Here is a 24028-nt window from a genome sequence, read left to right as displayed (position 1 = left end):
AACATACCAAAACCTATGGAATTCACTCAAGGCAGTTGTCAGAGGATATATTGTATATTTAAATGCTTACATGAATAAATTAGAGAAAGGAAATCAATGAACTAAATATGCAAATAAAATTAGAGAAAGAACAAATTAAAACCCCCCAATTAAATGTCAAATTAGAAATTCTAATAATTAAAGGAACATTTGCTAAAATCAAAAGCAAGAAAACTATTGAACTAATAAATAAAACCAAGAGTTGCTTTTATGAAAAAAACCAATAAAAGTGATAAATATCTGGTCAATTTGATTTTAAAAAAATGAAAGAAGAAAACCAACTTGTTAGTATCATAAATTAAAAAGGTGAACTCACCACTAATGAGGAGAAAATTGAAATAACAATTTGGGAATTATTTTGCCCAACTCTATGCCAATAAATTTGACAATCTAAGTGAAATAAACAGATATTTACAAAACTATAAGTTACCCAGGTTAAATGAACAGGAAATTAAATGTCTAAATAACCCTATCTCAGAAAAGGAAATTCAACAAGCCATTATTGAACTCCATAAGGAAAACATCTCCAGGGCTAGATGGATTCACAAGTAAATTCTATCAAACATTTAAGGAGCAACTGTTTCCAATTCTGTATAAACTCTTTGGAAAAAAAGGTGAAGACGGAACTCTGCCTAACTCTTTCTATGGCACCAATATGGTGTTGATACCTAAATCAGGAAGTGTTAAAACAAAGAAAATTATAGATCTCTCTCCCTGATGAATATAGATGCAAAAATCTTAAATAAAATCTTAGCAAATCGATTACAACAAGCTATCACTAGGATAATACACTATGACCAAGTAGGATTTATTCCAGGGATGCAGGGTTGGTTCAATATTATGAAAGCTGTTAGTATAATTAATTATATCAATAACAAATCTATCAGAAATCATATGATTATATCAACTGATGCTGAAAAAGCTTTGACAAAATACAGCACCCATTCTTGCTAAAACCACTAGCAAGTATAGGAATAAATGGTTTCTCCTTAGAATAATAAGCAGTATCTATCTGAAACCATCAACAAGCATCATATGCAATAGAGATAGTCTAGAAGCATTCCCAAAAAGATCACAGGTGAAACGTGAAACAAGGATGCCCATTATCACCAGTACTATTAAATATCATATTAAAAATGATAGCCTTAGCAATAAAAGAAGAAAAAGAAATTGAAGGAATTAGAATTGCAAAGAGACAAAACTCTTGCTCTTTGCAGATTACATGATGGTATACCTAGAGAACCATAAGAAATCATCTAAAAACTACTAGAAATAATTAGCAACTTTAGCAAAGTCACAGGACATGAAATATATCCTCAGAAATTCTCAACATTTCTATATATGATTAGCAACATATAGCAGAAAGAGCTGCAAAGAGAAATCCCATTCCAAGTAACCTCAGAATATAAAATACCTAGGATTCTATCTGCCAAGGAAGACTCAAAAACTTTTTGAAAACAATTACAAAACACTTCTCATGCAAATAAAATCAGATTTAAATAACTAGGGCACCATCAACTGCTCATGGATAGGCTGAGCTAATATAATAAAAATGACAATTCTACCAAAATTAAATGACCTGTTTAGTGCCCTACCAATGAAAATTCCAAAAAATTACTCTAATGAGTTAGAAAACATTGTAAGTAAATTATATGGAGAAATAAAAAGTCAAGAATTTCGAGGCATTCAATGAAAAAAGTGCAAAAGAAGGTGGCTCAGCCTTACCAGATCTAAAATTATGTTATAAAGCATCAGTTTTCAAAGCTGTCTGGTACTGGCTATGAAATAGAGTGGTAGATCAGTGGAATAGTCTAGGTCCAATAGGAGGAAATGATTATAGTAATCTGCTGTTGGATAGACCCAGTTATTGGGATAAAAACTCTCTCTTTTATAAAAACTGTTGGGAAAATTGGAACTTAGTATGGAAGAAACTTAGGTTAGACCAACACCTTGCACTCTATACCAAGATAAAATCAAAATGGATACAGGATTTAGACATAAAAAACAATATTATAAGCAAACTTGAAGATCAAGGAGTAGTTTACCTGTCAGATCTATGGAAAGGGAAGCAATTTATGACCAAGGAAGAGATGGAGAACATCATTAAAAACAAAGTAGATAATTTTGACTACATTAAATTAAAAAGGTTTTGCACACATAAAACCACTGTAACAAAGATCAAAAGAAATGTAGTAAATTGGGAAACAATTTTTACAACTAGTATTTCTGACAAAGGACTCATTTCTACATTATCCAGAGAACTGAGTCAAATTTAAAAAAAAAAAAGATCATTCCCCAATTGCCAGATGATCAAAGGATATGCAAAGGCAATTTGCAGATAAGGAGATCAAAGCAATCCATAGTCATATAAAAAAATTGCTCTAAATGATTACTTATTAGAGAAATGAAAATTAAAGCATCTCTGAGATACTACCTCACAACTACTTCACAACTCTTAGAACTAGAAAGGACAGTGATCAGTGTGGGAAATCTGGGACACTAATACATTGTTGGTGGAGTTGTAAACTCATCCAACCTTTCTGGAGAGCAATTTGGAATTATGCCCAAAGGGCAACAAAAATGTGCATACCCTTTGATCCAGCAATACCACTACTGGGTCTATACCCTGAAGAGATGATGAAAAAGCATAAAAACACCACTTGTACAAAAATATTCATAGCAGCCCTGTTTGTGGTGGCAAAGAATTGGAATTTAAGTAAATGTCCTTCAATTGGGGCACGGCTTAACAAACTGTGGTATAAGTATATCATGGAACACTATTCTTCTATTAGAAACCAGGAGGCTGCTCCGCCCGCCGCCCTGACATCACCGCTGCGCCCGCCATGGCCGACAAGGAAGCAGCCTTTGATGATGCTGTAGAAGAACGAGTGATCAATGAAGAATATAAAATATGGGAAAAAATACTCCTTTTCTCTATGACCTAGTGATGACCCATGCCCTTGAGTGGCCCAGCTTAACTGCACAATGGCTTCCAGATGTGACCAGACCTGAAGGGAAGGATTTCAGCATTCATCGACTTGTCCTGGGTACACACACATCAGATGAACAGAACCATCTTGTGATAGCTAGTGTGCAGCTTCCTAATGATGATGCTCAGTTTGATGCCTCTCACTATGACAGTGAGAAAGGAGAATTTGGAGGCTTTGGTTCAGTTAGTGGGAAAATTGAGATTGAAATCAAGATTAACCATGAAGGTGAAGTGAACAGGGCCCGTTATATGCCCTAGAATCCTTGTATCATTGCAACAAAGACTCCATCCAGTGATGTTCTTGTTTTCGACTACACCAAGCACCCTTCGAAACCAGATCCTTCTGGGGAGTGTAACCCAGACTTGGGTCTCCGGGGACATCAAAAGGAGGGCTATGGGCTATCGTGGAACCCAAATCTCAGTGGACACTTGCTTAGTACATCAGATGATCATACCATCTGCTTATGGGACATCATTGCAGTTCCAAAGGAAGGTAAAGTAGTGGATGCAAAGACCATATTCACAGGACATACAGCAGTAGTTGAAGATGTTTCTTGGCACCTGCTCCATGAATCTCTCTTTGGATCAGTTGCTGATGATCAGAAGCTCATGATCTGGGACACACGATCAAACAATACTTCTAAACCAAGTCACTCAGTGGATGCCCACACTGCTGAAGTAAACTGTCTCTCTTTCAATTCTTATAGTGAGTTCATTCTTGCCACAGGATCAGCTGATAAGACAGTTGCATTGTGGGATCTTAGAAATCTGAAACTAAAGTTGCATTCCTTTGAATCACATAAAGATGAAATATTCCACGTTCAATGGTCTCCCCACAATGAAACTATCTTGCCTTCTAGTGGCACTGATCGCAGGCTAAATGTCTGGGACTTAAGTAAAATTGGAGAAGAACAGTCCCCTGAAGATGCAGAAGATGGACCACCAGAATTATTGTTTATTCATGGTGGTCACACTGCCACAATATCCAATTTCACTTGGAACACCAGTGAACCTTGGGTTATTTGTTCTGTATCAGAAGACAATATCATGCAAGTTTGGCAGATGGCTGAGAATATATACAATGATGAAGACCCTGAAGGAAGCATGGATCCAGAAGGACAAGGGTCCTAGACATGTCTGCATTGGTGCTGATTTTTAGACTCCCCTTTCTTCCCAAACTGAGATTGATTTAACACTGGTTTTGAGACAGACTTTTTGTCCAGACATTCTTTTATAGGCACCTGTTAACCCATAGAGTGAATGATTTCTGAATATTAACTGTGGGGGGGAGGGGGTGACTTAGCAGAGCCACAGACCCATATTTAATTTTTTTCCAAGAATTTTTTATGAGCAAATCCAGCTCTGAAATCTGATTTAGCCACAGAAAATGGACCATGAGTGTTTTATTTTTCTTCCTAAGCTATAAATGCAAGTTTTTTGGACTAATTTAATAAAATTAGAATGGGGTAGGATTTATATCCAAGTGAGGAGTCTGAGCCACTGAGGTATTAGCATTGTATCTGAACTCCTTTCTCTTTGTTTTATGTAGATTCAAAGACTAAAATTAGCATGGCTGACTTTCTAGGGTATAGTTTATCCTATTGTAGACTGGCCTACCCCTCCTGGTTTCCTCTGTAACCAATCAAAATTTCTTATTAAATTTTTTTTGTTTTATTTAATGTTTTTTCCTTCCCTAATGACTTGTTTATTCCCTCCTTCCACTTCTCATCTGGTAAGGGAGAAACAGCCTTGTGAAATGTAGTTGTACCTGCAAAATATCTTTGTTTTCCTCATATAGTTTTACTCGCTAGTATATTTTTTGAGTTATATTTTCATATTATTTCTTTCCTTTCTGTGATTGTTTTTAACTTGGGACCATCAGGTTATAAAGAAGTTGTTTTTACCTGATAGGTGTACTACCGGTAGATTACCCAGTAATCTGAAAACAAAATAATTGGTAGCAGACATGTACTTTAAAAATTAATTCTGGGTGGCTTCTTCCTTTTTCTTTAAAAAAAAAAGTGGTTTTGTTTTTTCAACAAACCCCACACAAATGGAATTAGTCCTTGACCACTCGTTTTAAATGATGTCCTTTGGGGGAACTTGTCCAACCAGCAGCCTGTTACTGTCCATAACTAACTATAAGTGCTTATGATGGAATAAATTGTTTTTCTACCAAAAAAAAAAAAAAAGAAACCAGGAGGTATGGGAATCTAGGGAAGCCTGGAGGGATTTGCATGAACTGATGCTGAGTGAGATGAGCAGAACCAGAAAAACATTGTTCATCCTAACAACAACATGGGGGTGATGATCAACCTTGATGAACTTGCTCATTCCATCAGTGCAACAATCAGGGACAATTTAGGGCTCTCTGCAATAGAGAATACCATCTGTATCCAGAGAAAGAATCTTAGAGTTTGCATATGCACATATGCAAAAGACCAAAGACTTCAATTTAGAAAAAATAAAGTTATCCTATTATGTAATTTTGCTATCTCTTATGCTTTATTTTTCTTCCTTAAGGATATAATTTCTCTCTAATCACAATCAACTTAGATCAATGTCTACCATGGAAATAATGTAAAGACTAACAGACTGCCTTGTCGGGGGGTGGGGAAGGAAGATTGTGGGGGAATAACTCAAAATAAATAAAATCTTAAAGAAAGGAAAAAAGATAATATGATGAACACCCATCCAAAAAAAAAAAGAATCAGACATGATTGAATGAATTTGTGAAGAACAACAACAATAATGCTCTATTGACATTTAAAATTAAAGGTCCCATAAATTTTTCATCATCTTTCCAAACCTGTATATTCAAAGCCTCAATGTCTTCTTCAGTTTCTCCTCATTCACCCCACATATCCAATCAGTTAGCAAATCTTATAGTTTCTACCTCTGGAACATTTTTCATATTAATCTTTTATTTTTTCTGTCTTTCTTGTGTGGTCGCAATTTGCCAGATTGAGTATAGGAGCATTTTCATTTTGTTTCTTTTAGATCCCAACAAACTAAAGCAGCATGTGGAACATAACAGATATTTTAATGACTGTAATTAAATGGATATATTACTTATTGAATATCAGCAATTATCCTACAGTCTGTGGATACATGCATAAGCATTAAACAATGTATACTTGCATTTTCTATTCTGATGGAAGAGACAACAAGTATATGTGCAGATGTGTTTGCATGTATGAATGTATGCTTATATGAATGGATATTTGCATATTTAATATACATATGTAAACATACACACACATGTTTTTTATGTGCATATGCAAGCATAGGGAACAAACATAAAGTTAATAAATGTTTTATGTGTATAGATGCTAAATAATTTGAGAGAAAAAATACTAACTAGCAGTTGGGGATACAAGGAAAGAAATGTAGAATTTTTCTTAGGTTTGTTTGGTTTTTTTCCCAAGGCAAATGGGGCCCAAGGCCATACAGCTAGATAATTATTAAGTTTCTGAGGTTGGATTTGAACTCAGGTATTCCTGACTCCAGGGCTGGTGCTGTATCCACTGTGCAACCTAGCTTCCCCTTAGAATTTTTCTTGAGACAAATTTTGAAGGGTGATAGGAACTCTATCGGGTGGAGATAAGCATGGAGTGTTATCTAGGCATGGGTTTAGCCAATGCAAAAACATGAAGATGGAAAATGGAAGTAGAGCATATGAGGAATAGTGAGAAGGCCAGTTTATTTGGAGCAGAAAGTGTGAGAATGAGAGTAGTATCAATGAAATTAGAATGACTGTGTCATGCATTAAAAACTAAATTGAAGAATTTGTTCTATCATAGAAGCAATAGAAAATAGTTTGAATTGATTGTATAGGGAATTCACATATTCATATATGAATTTAAGAAAATTACTTTGCCAGAAGTCTCTAGAATGGACTTCACTAGGTATAACAATTAGAGGCTGATGAAGCAATCTCTTCAAGAAATCATTGAACCCTCCACCAGGCTAAAAGTTGTGGGAGTGGAGGGGTATTAGTACAAGAAACTGTTGTGAAGGTATGAGATTTGAAAACTGATTGATTATCTTATGTGAGCCAGAGTGAGGAGTCTAAGGTCATGAAAAAGTTAAAAATGTAGGAAATTAAAAGAATTATGGTGACTGCATAAGGAATAGGAAAGTTTGGAAGAGGGGTAAAACCACTACAACTAAGATCATAGTGAATTTATGTGATTTTGAGGAAATTCCTTTAAAATTGCTGTCTTGGGTGATGGAACACTATTATTCTATTATAAACCAGGAGGGATGGAAATTCAGGGAAGCCTGGAACGATTTGCATGAACTGATGCTGAGTGAGATGAGCAGAGCCAGAAAAACACTGTGCACCCTAACAACAACATGGGAGTGATGATCAACCTCAATGGACTTCCTCATTCTGTCAGTGCAACAATCAGGAACAATTTTGGGATATCTTTGATGGAGAATACCAGCTGCATACAGAGAAAGAATTGTGGAGTTTGAACAAAGACCATTACTTTTATTTTAATTTAATATTTATTCTCATTTTGTAAAAATAATGTTTTTTACATTAATAAAATATTCTTGTTTAAGAGTAAACTAAATACCCCCTCCTCCCCATAAATATAGATTTGCTTGAGTGATAAAGTAATAGGGAAAGAAAAAAATTAAAATTGAAAAAATAATAGTAATAATTGTAGGTATGGCCAGGTGGCACAATGGATGGAGCACCAGCCCTGGAGCCATGAGCACCCAAGCCCACATCCAGCCACATGCACCCAACAATGACCCAGCTGTGTGACATGCAAGCCACCTGAACCCCACTGCCCTGCAAAAACCAAAAAAAAAAAAAAAAAAAAAAGACCCCAAATAAAATAGTAATACTAGTAGGGGTGGCTGGGTGGTGGACAGAGCATTGGCCCTTGAGTCAGGAGCACGCAGATCCAAATCTGGCCTCAGACACCCAACAATCACGCTGCTAGGCGGCCCCAGGCAGGCAACCCAGCCCCATTTGACCTGGTGCTTCAGTCTTTGTTCCAACACCAACAACTCTGTCATGGGTAGATCACATTCTTTATGATAAGTCCATGGCAAATATTACTTCCATATTTTTCCACCTTTGCCATTCCTGATCACAACTCCCTCCTTTCGTATTTCTCCACTACCATGTACTATATTTTCTCTCTCCTTTCACTCTGACTCTGCTGTAGGGTAGCTGAGTGACACAGCAGACAGATCCCTGGTCCTGGGGCCAAGAGGCCCTGAGCCCCCATACCACCCCTTAGGCCTAGCTTCCACCTGGCTCTACAGTCCTGGACAGGCCATCCAATCCCAGCCCCTTGCAAGAAGTAAAAAAAGAGAATGTGTTATAACTGACCCCCCCCCACATGGTCCATCCTCTCCCCCATCACTCACATCCCCTCCTTCCCCCTGTCCTCCCCTTTTCTTCTTACTCCAGATGCCTATACCCCCTTGAGTGTGTGTGTGTGTATATATATATATATATATATATATATATATATATATATATATATATATATATGTGATGTTTCTTCTCCTAGCCATTTCTGATGAGAGCAAAGATTCCCTCATTCCCCCTTGCCTTCCCCCTTCCATATCATTGCAATAGCTCATTGTAATAAAGAAAAATCTTCTTATATGAAATATCTTGTCTTATTTCCCCCTCTCCTTTTTCTTTCTCCCATTATATTTCCTTTTTTTCCTATTGACTCCATTTTTACACCATATTTTATCTTCAAATTCAGCTTTCTCCTGTGCTTCAACTATAAAAGTTCCCTCTACCTGCTCTATTAACTGAGAAGGTTCATATGAATATTATCAGTGTCATTTTTCTATGCAGGAATACAAAGTCCCTCATATTTTCCCCTTCTCCTCCAATCTCTATGCTTCACCTGAGTCCTATATTTGAAGATCAAACCTTCTGTTCAGCTCTGGCCATTCTAACAGGAACATTTGAAATTCCCCTGGTTCATTGAAAGTCCATCTTTTTCCCTGGAAGAGGACATTCAGCCTTGCTGGGTAGTTGATTCTTGTCTGCATTCCAAGTTCTTTTGCCTTCCTGTATATTATATTCCAAGCCCTACGAGTTTCCAATGTAGTTGCTGCTAAGTCCTGTGTGATCCCGACTGCAGCTGCATGGTATTTGAACTGTGTCCTTCTGGCTGCTTGTAATATTTTCTCTTTGACTTGGGAGTTCTGGAATTTGGCTATGATATTCCTAGGGGTTGGTTTTTGGGGAACTCTTTCTCAGGGAAATCGGTGGATTCTCTCCATTTCTATTTTAACCTCTGCTTCTAGAATATCAGGGCAATTTTCCTGTAGTAATTCTTTGAAAATGATGTCAAGGCTCTTTTCCTGATCATGACTTTCAAGTATTCCAATAATATTTAAATTATCTTTCCTAAGTTTGTTTTCCATATCAGTTGTTTTTTCAATGAGATATTTCACATTTTCTTCTAATTTTTCATTTTTTTGGTTTTGAAGTATTGCTTCCTGATTTCTGGTAAATTCATCAATCTCCCTGAGTTCTATTCTTTATCTGAAGGATTTGTTCTCCTCAGAGAGTTTTCTTATCTCTTTTTCCATCTGGCCAACTTTGCATTTTAAAGCATTCTTCTCTTCAATAACTTTTTGAACTGTTTTATCCATTTGACCTAAGCTGGTTTTTAGCATGCTATTTTCTTCAGCATTTTTTTTGCATTTCCTTGACTAGGCTTCTGACTACATTTTCCTGGTTTTCCTGCATCTCTCTCCTTTCTTTTCCCAGTTTTTCTTCTAACCCCCTCATTTGATTTTCGAAGTCTTTTTTTTATCTCTGTCATAGCCTGATCCCAATTTCTGTTTTTCTTGGAGTCTTTAGATTCAGGAGCTTGTGCTTCCTCATCTTCAGACTGAGTATTTTGATCCTTCTTGGGCTTATTTGCAAAATATTTCTCAATGGTCTTCCTCTTGTTTCTCTTCTTCCTCATTTTCCCAGCCTTAGCCTGTTTTGGGGGTGCTTCTTGAACTTTTGGGACACTCCCACAAGGGTCTCAGTGTGTGTGTGGCTCTGTCCTCCCTCCTGGTCTGTGAATGACCATATGCACCCCCCTCTGCCACGGGGTTGAGGTGGGGGGCCCCTACTGTTCTATGGGGGGCCTAGAATGCGATCAAGATCTGAATGTGGCCAGAGCCCCAGAGTTCTGTTCCAGGGGCAGACTTCTGCAGTCTCTCTCTTCACTCCCCTCCCCAGGTGCAATGGGCTCATGCCCTCGGGCTCCTGCTTACTGACTCCACTTGCTTCTGTTCCTGGAACTTGGCAGGCCATGCTGGTTGCTCTCTCTGTGTGCCCTGAGGGCTGGGCTTCAGGTGCTGCCTCTGGCGGAGTTCCCCTGCTGTTCCCCCAATTTGTTCCCAGTGCTCCCCGGGGTTTAGCTCAGGAGACTCCCACACTGCTGTGAGCTGGGGCTCCCAGCACCCTGGGGCTGCCTCCGGGAGGCTGAAGTTCTTTTGCTCTCGTAGGCCACCCCTCTGGTGGCTGCCCCTCCAACCCTGGGGAGCAGAGCCTTTCTGCTCTTTTCCAGGTTACCTTGAGTAGGAGAACTGACTCACTGGGTCCCTCTGTGGGTTCTGTCTCTTGAAAGTTAAGTTAGAGTCCTTAGCTTATGAGTTTTATGAGAGAGATCCTAAGGCATGATCCCTTCTTGTCGCCATCTTGGCTCTGCCCCCATGACTTTTAATTTAAAAAAAAATAATCTTATGCAATTTTGCTATTTCTTATACTTTTTTTTCCCCTTAAGGATATGATTTCTCTCTAATCACATTCTCCTTAGATCAATGTATACCCTGGAAACAATGTAAAGACTAACAGACTGCCTTCTGTGGGGAGTGGGGGGGGAAGCAATATTAGGGTAAAAATAGTAAAATTCAAAATAGATAATTTTTTTTAAAAAGATTGCTGTCTGGGCCTGAATATATAGAAATCAGAGTTAAACCTGTTGTCTTTGTGAGTGTTAAAAATTCTTTGAGAAAATCTTTCTTTATAATCAATATTCATTTCTTTAAATTTTAAAAAATCAGAAATTCAGAGTCTGATTGGAAATTAATGTATAAAATTATATGTTGAGATATAGAAGAATCTTTAATTTAAAGCCATTGCATCCAAAATGCTCATTTTTCAGAAAAGCAAAATGAGGAACAGAGACTAAATTGGGCAAAACTTCAAAATTAGTTATTAATTGAGGAGGGTTTTGAATCCCAAGTTCGCTGCTCTTTTCTTTTAACCCCATGAGTTTTAATAGCACTGACAAATAATTTACAAATGTAAATGCTATCATTCAAGCAATACACATTAGAAGTGATGTACTATTTTAAATGTGTAAAATATACTTTTTCTTTGATATTTTCCCCATCAGGACAGTTCAACAAATGTAAATAAAAAGTTCTGAGTAGCATTTTTCAGCTCTTAACAACACTAGTTAAGACTAATTGGGCCTTACTTCAGTAGAATTTTGAAATTCCTATTTTCGTGTATTAAAAATGGAAAATAGAAGGCCAGGCCTTTAGAAAATTGGAGTAGTTTAAATATTATCATATCTCCCTTTCCTTTTTCCTTTCCCTACTCCTCAGTCATACCTTGTCCCCACTATTCCTTATAGCTCCTCCTTTCATAGCAACACACCAACACCTGACCATGTAAAATAGTATCTTTTTCTAAAATTTTGCATGTATTCAGTTAAAAACTCAACAAATAAACCTTTTAAAATATGAAACATTTGCCAGAAAATGTGCTTAAGTGTTGGGGATACAATGAATAACAAAATAGCAATGCAACAAAAACTACCCCTCCCAATATAAATATTTTCAAGGAGCTCACAATATAGTTTAGGAGAAAACATGAAAATGATTATGCACAAAATAAGATATTTACATGACAAATTCTTCTTCTTTCCCCTCACCACTTTCACTACAGAGTTTTAGTACCTAGATGTTAGGAAGTAACTGTAAGATAAATATTGATTCATACTAAGATGTGAGAGGCAGAATCATATTGTAATGGATAAAGAGTTTATCTGAATGAAGAAAGGGAGAGTTACATCCTGTCTTGGACCCATACTGGCTACACAAGTCATTTAACTTTTCAAATCTCTTAACAAGTTTCTATTTGTATAAGAAGAGTTCCTATCTGAGTTTTTTTATTTTAGTTTTTAAAAATTTTTCAGTATTCATCTCTCTCTCTCTCTCTCTGTCTCTGTCTCTGTCTCTGTCTCTGTCTCTCTGTATATATATATATATATATATATATATATATATATATATATATATATATATATATATATATATTTAAGTTACAAAATTTCCTTTCACTCTCCCTTCCTACCTCCCTCCCCTCAGTGGTGAACAGTCAGATTAGCATTGTATATACATATTTTTGATAAACATGTTTATATATGTCATTTTTGTTATGGAGAATTAGCATTAAGGGAAAGAGATACATAAGAGATAATTTGTATGAAGGGTTCAGATTCTAAAGGGGGGTTTTTTGGGTGTATGGGTGCACTTTTTTTTGTATTGTTGAACTTCTGAGAGAAGCTGCTTCCATCAAGGTTGATCACACACAATGTTGTTGTTAATGTGTACACTGTTCTCTTGGTTTTGCTCCCTTTGCTCAGCTTCATATCCTGTAAGTTGTTCCATGCTCTCTAGAATGTGATTATTTATGGTTTCTTATAGAGCCATAATATTCCATAGCATTCATGTACCATAACTTGTTTAGCCATTCCCCAATTGATGGGCATCCCCTCAATTTCCAATTTTTTTTTTTTGCCACAAAAAAGAGCTACTATGAATATTTTGGAACATGTGGGATTTTTCCCATTTTGTGATTTCTTTTTTGTTTAGGTTTTTGCAAGGCAAATGGGGTTAAGCAGCTTGCCCAAGGCCACACAGCTAGGTAATTATTAAGTGTCTGAGGCTGGATTTGAACCCAGGTACTCCTGACTCCAGGACTGATGCTTTATCTACTACGCCACCTAGCAGCCCCTCATTTTGTGATTTCTTCTGGATATAGGCCTAGAATTGGAATTTTGGGCCAAAAGGAATGAACAGTTTTATTGTGCTTTGGGTATTATTTCATATTGCTTTCCAGAATGGTTGGATGCATTCACAATTCCACCAGTCTTGCATCAATGTTCCAAACCTTCTACAACATTTCCAACAATGACCATTTTCCCTTTTTTTCTCATTTTAGCCAATCTGATAGGTGTAAGGTGATATCTCATAGTTGTTTTTTTTATTTGCATTTCTCTAATCAATAATGATTTGGAGCATTTGTTCATATGATTTTATATATATATATATTCACACATATAGCTTTAATTTCTTCATTTGAAAACTGTCTGTTCATATCTTTTGACCATTTATCAATTGGGGAATGAACTATCTGAGTTTATAAAAGGAGTTAACAACAGAAAATCCCTTTTAGAAATGAAATTGTAGGTCCTTTCCCTATCTCCTCTTCTTGTAATAACATGTAAATTGCTGCTATGGGGTAAATTCCATTAAATCTTCCAAGTAAGTTTTTATTCAAAAGGAGGAACTCATTAAATCATGAGTGTATCTTAAGGGTTGGAAATATACCATTGAGATGGGAAAAACAGAAATTATCTTTTATAAATAGCATTTCACCTACATGGTGATATTATACTATGTTTATTAAAAACATATAACTTTCCAGTCTCTCGCTGTATGCTAGTCACTTAACCCTTATTGTCTGATGTCTAGGGGCATCTGCAGTCATCCTGATTCATATATGGCTATTGGACTCAGCTATTGGACCTAGATACCTCTGGAGGAAAAAGTGAGGCTGGTGACTACAGCACCTCCCTTAACTCAACTCCAATTCATGTGCTTGTCAAGGCATCACCTCCCTGATGTCATGGTCTTCTTTGAGAATGAAGGGCAAATATTATTATTACAATTTTGGGTTGCAGTCCTATCCACAGTTAAACATTCATTAGAACAGATGAATTAAATTTACCATCATCTATATATCGTTGGTTTCAGGAGAAAGACATTACTATATGAGCATGAATGCACATCAGTCTTTATACATATTTTCCTCCACTGTACTTTAGCATACTCTTCAAATAATATTTCTCAAGATAAGTCATGTTTGCTACAGGTAAACAGGCTTTACACTAGTAATATATCTGTCACATTTGACTCAGAGCTTCCAGGAAGCCCCTGCTGAAAAGATAACTAAAAATTGCAATTTACATTTGCTCTAAGTCTAAAATTATAAACTATGTGAATACCACTGAAAAATTTGATTAACCCTTTTTGAAATGCTATGCTAACTACTATAATTTGTTGTTAAATGTCTTGGAAATCTACTAAAGTGTCTTCAATCTTGGAATGCTTATCTTCTGACTTACCAGGAGAAAAACAAAAATAGAATTTCCTAACATTACTTGTTGATTTACTAAAACTGCTATGTTGATGTATTTTAACTGCATTTTTTTCTACATATGCCAAATATCCTATTCCTCCAATTCGTATACCTACTTTAAAATCACAAAATAAAAAATAGGAGTGTCCTAAAAGGTCATTTTGTCTATCCTGTACAGGAATCCCTCTCTACAACATGCCTAATCCAGTGGCCATACAAATGTTGCTTAATAGTTATACAGGAAACTTAAGATTAAAGAAAATTCTCATTCCTTCCAAGGCAGCTCATTTGACATTATTACATCCCTATTGAGACTTTAGAATGAAACTTTCTTTTAGACATTCCAGGACTATTTATTTTCACTTGAGATCTCTACCTCTAACTGCTGTAAAGAATTTAATACATTTGTTTCCATATTAAAGTTATGTATGTTTATAGAGTGAATCTCCTTCTTTATTATAAATTCATGTGGGTACAGATCATATTTTATTTATTTCTTTATTTAATGGAACACCTTATATTTAATAGAAGCTAAATAGATTTTAGATGTTGAATAATAGTAGAATACCAGTGTTAGAAGAAAGAATCTACACTTGGAATTGGGTTCTGTTTCTGCTCTTTATAGGCTGTTTGTCCTTGGTCAAATTGCTTCAACATAATCTGCATCTAAAAGATTAATTGGTCAACTGCACGATTTCTCAAGTTAAGTAATTTCCAACTGTCAAATTCTATGATTCCATGAATGATGCACATTAAATGATACTATAAAATGTCCCAAAACAATTTGGGGAATATATCTAAGAAGAGTTTTTTTTTTTAAATTACTCTGACTATAGATTAAATAATTAACCTGATTAAGATCAGATTGAAAGTTCTCCATGACTACAGAAATCTAAAATTATAGTAGTTCCATAAAATCACACTAAAATTATAGTTAAGTTTAACCAAGGAAAAAAAATTAACAACCCCAGAGACTTCACTAGAAGTAATTACACCTGTAACAATTAAAGTTGTCTTAAAAATGGAATGAACTGCCTCAGGGAGTAATGAGTTCCTTGTCACTGAAAGTGTTCTAGTAGAAGTCTGATAACCCTCTATCAAAAAATTTAGAGTGAATTCTTGTTACAGAGGGTATTCTTTTCTAATTCTACACATCTATTATTCTATGAAATTAAGCAATAAGTATGTTTGTCAATAGAACCACAAAAAAGTTGCTCCAACCTATAAACACTAGATAAACATCCTTCACTCTAGCTGGTAACCTAAGATAGTATTGTCAGAAAAAAATTGGAAATGACCTGTTCTACCCAAACAATGGTCTTCACAATGTCGTGTTTTATTTTTAATACAGGAATTCAACCTCCATTTGAAAGCTTTAGAGAGAAAGTTTAGAGGAAACCCTTTCCTCAGCTCAAGAAAGGCCTTTTTCTTGGGGGGGGGTAAAAATTCTAATAGTTAACAACAAAAATACTAGCTATTTATATAGTGCTTTAAGATTTTCAAAATTATTTTTTACAAATATTATCTTTTTTTCCCAGACAATAGCCCTAAGAGGTCAGTGCTATTAGTATTCCCTATTTTACAGATGAGAAAATTAAGGCAGACAGAAATTATGTGACTTATCCAATATTGTCAGTCTATCCACTATGCCACCTTACTATTTCATATTTTTTTAGTTCTTCCTTACATATGATAGCAATGTGATCTTGATTAATGAGCCCCCATAGAATTCTGATGTGCTCTGAATGTCCTTGCTAAATGGTTGTTAAAACCCAGAATTCTAGCTATGACTTATTGACTCTGCTTCCCCTACCTCTGCCCAAGACCTGCTAACTTCTGAAGGCCCTTATTAGTGCCCGCTGCCCCTGATCTGTTTAAGGTCAGACTTGCTTAAGGCTGTCTTTGACTTCTACTTTATACTTTGGTACATGAGGATCCTGGTATGCCTAGAAACTTAATTACTTATTATAAGAACCTGACTTGCCTGGGGTATTTAATTATAAGTTTAACTGCCCTCATAGGAGGAATTCATTCCTAGGGCAATTTTTAGCAACCAGACACTTTAAACATACTTAATTATCTATGGTGAACATTTTTTCTCTTTTCTTCCTTCTTCTCTACCTCATATAAAGAACATATGTAAAGTCCCTCTTTTTTTAGAGGATCTCCCAGCTCTGAGCACACTATATTATTGCAATGTTTCAATAAACAGACTCTTTGGCTAGGAGAAAACTTGATTTTCTGAATTCTTTTCTCAGACAGTCTACACGCCCTCAAGACTATTATTCCTCAAAGATTCTGCTTTTTTCCTATGGAGTAACTGATGTTGAGTTACCTGAATTCTTCCGAATTCTATGGAAAACATATATTCTGAATCAGAGTTCTGAGAGAAGATTATTTTAATGATTAAGTTATAAGATAATGGATTAACATAGGTATTAGAAATTATTTATAATTATGAAACAAATGTAATTTTCTTATTTTTAGAAAACTTTTAATATGCTTATCAACTAACTACTTGATAAGGTGGAGTTGTGAGTTTACTCCCAAAAGATGAAAGTGGGAGAAGGAGAGGGAAAGAGACAGAAAGCATGTAGAGATAAATTTGAAGAACTTTTGCCTATAGCTTGCGCTCAGGAGTCTTTGTTTTGAAATCTGGAACAACACAAAAGAATATATGAGGTTTTCATATATTTAAAAATAGATGTTATGTCTTCCTTCATTCTTTCATTTTCAGTATAATTATCCCTAATTCTTTCAACCATCTTTTTCTTACCCCATTAACTTTCTGGATATTTTAGCCTCCTATTGACTAATTTGTTGGTCATCATTTTACTATATGAATTACAATTACAATTACAATACAACATTCACAATGTTGTCTGACTAACAAAGCATCTTGGGAATATTTCTACTCTTGATCTATAAACTATTCTTCTGTTGTTTTGTCCAAAATTGAGCTTCAAAAGTTATACAAACTTTTGTGCTTATAGTAATCTAAACTTTTCTACCTCAGTTTGTATCATGCCAGCTATCCCAGATCTTTCATTTATACCATTGATTATATTAAAAATGCCCAATATTTCCCCTAGCCCAATTAAATTCCATCTTATTCATTTGACACTATATTTCAAGTCTCTCCAGAACATTTTGGATCCTTACTCTTTCATTTAAGATATTACTTAACCCTGTAAGTTTTAAAAATATCTTTAAATCTTTTCCTAAATTATTTATTAAAAAGTACAGAAAGGGACAAATATATAGTTCTACGGAATAACCTGTCTTCTTCCACCATAATATTAATCAATTATTCAATACTCTTTTAAGATTTGTTCAAACATTTAAAAACCTGCCTAATATTATTAAGCATTTTCCATTTATTTATCTTTCCCATAAAATCTTACGTGATATCTTCTTGAAATCCAAATACAGTATGTTAAATTAGTTTCCTTAATCAATCAATAAACATGTAATTGAAATGCATTAGGTTAGTGTGGCAAGATATGTTTTTAGTTAACCAAGTCAGGTTGCTGATGATGACTTTCTTTCTAAGACTATTAATTTGATTGGTTAAATGCCATGTATCTTTTGAACTGTAGAAGAAAGACAAATTCCAAATTTAGGCCACCACTTTTCAAGATTAATTTATCAATCTTATCAATTATAAGGAAAAGTATAAGTAATCTAGGCCACTGCCTCCTTTTCTAGTCCTTCTCTGATTTTGCATACTTTCCTAATTTACTGTGATTTTCCTTTTTACTTGCTAATTCAGTTTTATAACAGTTTCAATAAGGGATGTCACATTCATTTCATCATTCCTTACCTCCAGACACTCAGAGGTTAGGCCTTGAGCATTCCTTTAAGCATTCCCATTTTTTTCAAGCACTAGGATACTATTTATTAAGCCTAGACTTGCTGCCATCTCTATTTGATGTTGCCTTTCTTGACCTCAATTTCCTGTTTTAAGTCCCCCTTAAAGACTTGTTGTGATTCCTAGTCAGGAAGTTACTGTCAGTGTTTCATTCCTCTTCTACTCAGAATTCTTTCTATTGACTATTTTTTAAAAATTTTATTTATTTAAGACAATGAGTTAGGCAATTATTGTCTGTGGTTGGATTTGAACTCAGATCCTCCTGATTCCAGAGGGCTGGTGCTCTATCCACTATACCACCTAGCTGCCCCCCTTTCTACGGACTATTGATAAATCATCCATCCTTGTGAGAGCCACCACCCAGTCATTCTCCATTCTCTGACAACTCAGCTCCAGTTAAGGTAGTTATGTCCACTGGATTTAAAAATTTTAATTGTCTAAGGATCCTTAAACACTCCACTTAGAATTAACTTTTTTAAAAGATCAATTAATAGAAATTAAAAAGAGAAACTTAATATTTTTATTTTTTCTGGATTTCCTTCCCCCCCAACTCTCTTCCTTCCTTCTTCCCTCCCTTCCTTCTACTTTCATTTCTTGATGTTAGTTTTGATAGCACCACCATTTTTTAGTCATTTAGGTTTATAACTTGATAGTTATCCTAAACTTTTCACTGTCTTTGTCTTCTACATATTTCCAATCAGTTCTCAAATATATTATTATTTTTAACTTTCAAACAACCCTAACCTTGTCCTTTTCTCTACAATCACATGGCTAACACCATAGTTGAAGGTTTTATCACCTCTAATCTAGACTATTGTACTAGTGTATAATTAATACTTATTTTCATTCTTTTTCTTCTTTAATGTATTTTCAACATAGCTATCAAAATAATCTTTCTGAGGTATAAATTTGACAATGTCATTACTTTGTTTATGATTCTTTCCATATCTCCATATGATTCTAGGGTAAAATACAAATTCTTCAAGATGACATTTAAATACCAGTAAAATATGAATCCTCCCTGAATTCAACATTTCATGTTTTGCCTTTGTGAATTTGTATTTCCAAAAATCCATGCTTATAAGGTACCCTCCACCTCATTAACATCTATAATCCAACATCCTTAATTGCCTTAAATATTAAACTATTGTACTGCCGTCTTGATGAAGGCTTTCTTGTTCCTAATAGTTAAAATAATTAAAAAAAACTTACTATATACTTCTCTTTACACATGTTGTATCTCTCTGATAGAATGTAGGCATCACGAGACCAGGATTATTTCATTTTGGTTTTCAGATTTCCCAGTCTTAGGACAGTGTGCTTCACATTGCAGGACCTGAACAAATATTTATTTAATTAAATTAAATAACAACTTTTAAATGGTCTGAATGAGGAGGCCCTTCTCTCTTTCCCATTAATGAAGTGAGTCTTCAGCTATCATGTATATCATGTAATCAAAGAAATATTTTCATGTACTCAAAGAAGCACTAAGATGGTTTTAGTACATTTTCTCTTTATGAAATATTTATCTCTCTATATCTGTATATATTTCTATCCACATCTCTATATCATCTATCTATATCTAATCTATATCATCTGTATTTGTCTATGTCTATATCTGTATTTATCTCTCTCCATTTTTATCTATATATCTATCTATATATTTATGTCTATATCTATCTATATCTAATTTATCTCTCTCTCTCTCTCTCTCTCTCTCTCTATATATATATATATATATATATATATATATGTATATATATATATATACCATCTTGCCATCTATTTATCTCTGATTCAGGAAGACCTGTGTATAAAAATTGTTTCTGATGCACACTGGATGTAACTCTAGGCAAGTCAGGCAATTTCTTCCATTTTACTCTCCAAGGTTTCAATTATAAGCATCTGTTGATTTCTCTTGGTAGAAGGAGTCCTTCACCTGGAGCTCCCTAATCTATTAAATTCTAAGTAGAGAAAACTATTTCAGTCAATCTACTGTGATTTTAGCACCTATAAATTAAATAATCATTTGAGTATCCAATTGACTCCTTCAAAATAAGTAGCAACTAGATTTCATTATAACTTACAATTCATCCAAAAAACCTGCACTAAAAAAGAGTATTGGTGAAAAAAATCAACTCGTGAAATAACATCTTGGAAATCTCATGATGGTGTATTTTACCTCCTAATTAATACTGAAACAATATTAATAGGTGTAATATTGATACTTCATAAAACATCTTTCCTCCAAGTAAATCTGAAGTATCATTTAATTCTACAGATTACGTTATTTTGGCAAGCAAAATTTCAATACACTAGGTAATATGAAAAACTTCATTGATAACTAAATGGAATGCATTGTGTTTGGAATCTCTTAAATTGGATTAAATTAAAATTAAATAAAATTAAATTAAAAATCACTGATGTATAAGATATGGAGTGATGGAATGATAATGATGCAAAAGAGTATATGAATTATTATCTTTGAATTCCCATCAGCTGATTCTTACTAGGTATAAAGATCAAGTCACACAAGATTCATAAATCATACTCTAATGCTTCATTATGAAGTAAAGATCTCTCAACATTATACAAAAACTCTTAAAAGTTTGAATCTACTAGCGAGGCTATAATTCCAGCAACAGAATATGTTTGCCTTCCAAGAATTGAATAGGAAGAAATAAAGAAGTTTATTAATATTTAAAAAACATTTATTCAGTCATGTAAACTATGAAATAAATTAAAAAATGCAAAATGTCCCTCAGTTCCATGGACTTGCTACTGTTTTAATAGTGACAATTGCAGAATGTAAGAACAGGGAGCAAAAGGTATGAAGAGTCACATATTTTTATATTGTTGTAAGGTTTCTTAATCCACTATAATAGCTTATAGAGGTTTTGTAAACTTGAATGGGAAAATGTATTTTACTATTATTAACCATTAACTAAAATGTAATATTTCATTCAATTTTGAATTCAAGTAATAATGAATGATTCTCAAAACTGGTCCATAGTCTTCAGGAAACTTCCAAAGATATCTAGATCATAAATTAGGTAAGGAATTTCTAGGGTATAAATATTAACTTACTCTTTTTTTTTTAATTTTTGACAAGGCAATGGGCTTAAGTGACTTATCCAAGGTCAAACAGTTAAATATTAAGTATCTGAGACCTTATTTGAACTCAGGTCTTCTTGACTTCAGGGTCTGTGCCATATCCATTGTACTCCCTAGCACTCCCTTTAACTTAATCTTAATGTGTGATCTTATATAACTAGTGAATACACAAATGAAAGAAATTAATACAAATAATATTCACTTTTTCAATAATTTGCAATAGAAATATAAAAGGATGATTGAGTTAAATATAGCCTGTTTTACAGATTCTTCTTATAGCAGAAAATTGGTACAGTGAGATTTTATAATGCTGTGAAAGGCAACAAGCAGCAACATTACAAAAAAATATTTGTTCATCTAATATTTTAGGGTGATTTTTCTGTATGTATGTATATATATATATATATATATATATATATATATATATATATAAACTATATAGATAGATAGATACATTATGTATCTATATCTATATTCCACCCCAAAAGACCACCATAAAATCTTCTATATTGCCATTTACAGCAAAAAGTCAGCAGGTGAACATATACTAAGCATTAAAACCTTATAAACAATTGGAGAAAGGTACACTTCTCAGACCATGTAATAAAGGATCATAGAAAGATCCATTTCTACTAAAATCATGAGAATGTTTAGAAAAGAATGGAGTTTTTCTTAAAATAATAAATAGTATCTATCTAAAACCATTAACAAATATCATATGTAGTTGGAATAAATTCAGACCGTTTCCAATAAAACCAAATATGAAAAAACAATGCCCATTATCATCATTATTATTCAATATAGGTTTGGAAATTCTAGCTTTAGCATTATGAGATGAAAAAGAAATTGAAGGAATCAGAATTGGCGATGAGGAAGTAAAACATTCACTCATTCACTCTTTGCAGGTGATATGATGGTATACCTAGAGAACCCAGGAAAATCATCTAAAAAACTCCTTGAAACAAATTCAGCAAAGCAGAAGGATATAAAATAGACAACATAAATCATCACACACACACACACACACACACACACACACATTTATGAACAACAAAGCCCAAGTAGAAGAGATAGAGAAATTCCATTTAAAGAAACTATAGACAACATTAAATATTTGGGAATCTACCTCCCAAGACAAACACAGAAACTGTATGAACAATGAACAAAATTATAAAGCACTTCTCAACCAAATAAAGTCAGATCAAATCATTGGCAAAATGTCAGCTGCTTATGGTAATGTCAAGCTAATATGGTAAAATTGGCAATTCTACCCAAATTAAATTACTTATGCAATGTCATACCAAACTGCCAAATAACTACTTTACCGAGTTAGAAAAATAGTAAAAAAAAAAAAAAAATTCATCTGAAGAAACAAAAGGTCAAGAATGGCAAGGGAAATGATAAAAAAGAAACGTAAAAGAAGGTGGCCTAGCTCTATCAGATCTAAAATTATGACATAAAGGGGCATTCATCAAAACTGCCTGGTACTGGCTAGGAAATAGAGTAATGGGTCAGTGGATTAGAATAGGTCCAAAAGAGATATTTGAAAATGACTACAGTAATTGTTTGACAAAACCAGAGACATTAGCTTTGGGGTAAGAACTTACTATTTGACAAAAATTGTTGGGAAAACTGGAAAATAGTATGACAAAAACTAGGTGTAGAACCACATCTCACACCCTATTCTAAAATAAGGTCTAAAAGGGTACAGGATTTAGACATAAAAGGTGACAGCATAGATAAATTAGTAGACCAAAAATTATCTATCACATCTATGGAAAGGGGACAAATTTATGACCAAACAAGAAACAGAGTACATTATAAAATGCAAAATGAATGATTTTGACAATATTAAATTAAGAAGTTTTTGCACTAATAAAACAATGCTGCCAAAATCAGAAGGAAAGCAGAAAGCTGGAAACAATTTTCACAACTAGGAGTTCTGACAGTTCTCATTTCTGTTTGTTTGTTTGTTTTTTAGCTTTTGAAAGGCAATAGGGTTAAGTGGTTTTCCCAAGGCCACACAGCTAGGTAATTATTAAGTGTCTGAGACCGGATTTGAACTCAGGTATTCCTGATTCCAGGGCTGGTGCTCTATCCACTGTCCCACCTAGCCACCCCTGAAGGTCTCATTTCTAAAATATAAAGAGAATGGAATCAAATTTATCAGGTTACAAGCCAACTATAACTTTTAGAAAATGTTATCAACATTGGAGAATTTATCCACCTCCTGATTTTGTTTTATTTTTAGTGATATTTTATTTTTACAAATACATGTTATGCTGAAAAAGTTTCACAATATTTCTGCATTATATCAACATATGCTTGCATTCTCAGTGATTTCAATGCAAAGCCAAGCACATAAAAGAAGAATTAAAAATAATAATTTCAATTATAAATTTTAGAAACAAGAAATAAATAGGGACAGAGTCAGTTTGATGAAGAGAAACCAGGAACATTCTCATGCTCTTATGGGTTTTCCATCAGACACACCATTAATGATGTGGAGTGATAGGACCTTCAAAAGAACAGAGTGTAGTATCATACAGAAAGATCTGTCTCAGAGGCTATGTATATGCACAGAGAA

At 34.3% G+C, this 24028-nt stretch overlaps 1 protein-coding gene and 1 pseudogene across 1 annotated transcript in view; one reads left to right on the top strand and one right to left on the bottom strand.

Moving 5' to 3' along the window:
• The window catches only part of NRG3 (neuregulin 3), a 1220394-nt gene that overhangs the window by 263847 nt on the left and 932519 nt on the right, over nucleotides 1-24028 (bottom strand).
• LOC141519895 (histone-binding protein RBBP4 pseudogene) lies at nucleotides 2877-4548 on the top strand (annotated as a pseudogene).

The sequence above is a fragment of the Macrotis lagotis genome, chromosome 4, assembly GCF_037893015.1.
Source record: "Macrotis lagotis isolate mMagLag1 chromosome 4, bilby.v1.9.chrom.fasta, whole genome shotgun sequence".
In the NCBI taxonomy this organism is placed as follows: Eukaryota; Metazoa; Chordata; class Mammalia; order Peramelemorphia; family Peramelidae; genus Macrotis; species Macrotis lagotis.
Note: the sequence above shows the minus strand (reverse complement) of the source record. Positions and strands in the feature narration are given on the sequence as shown.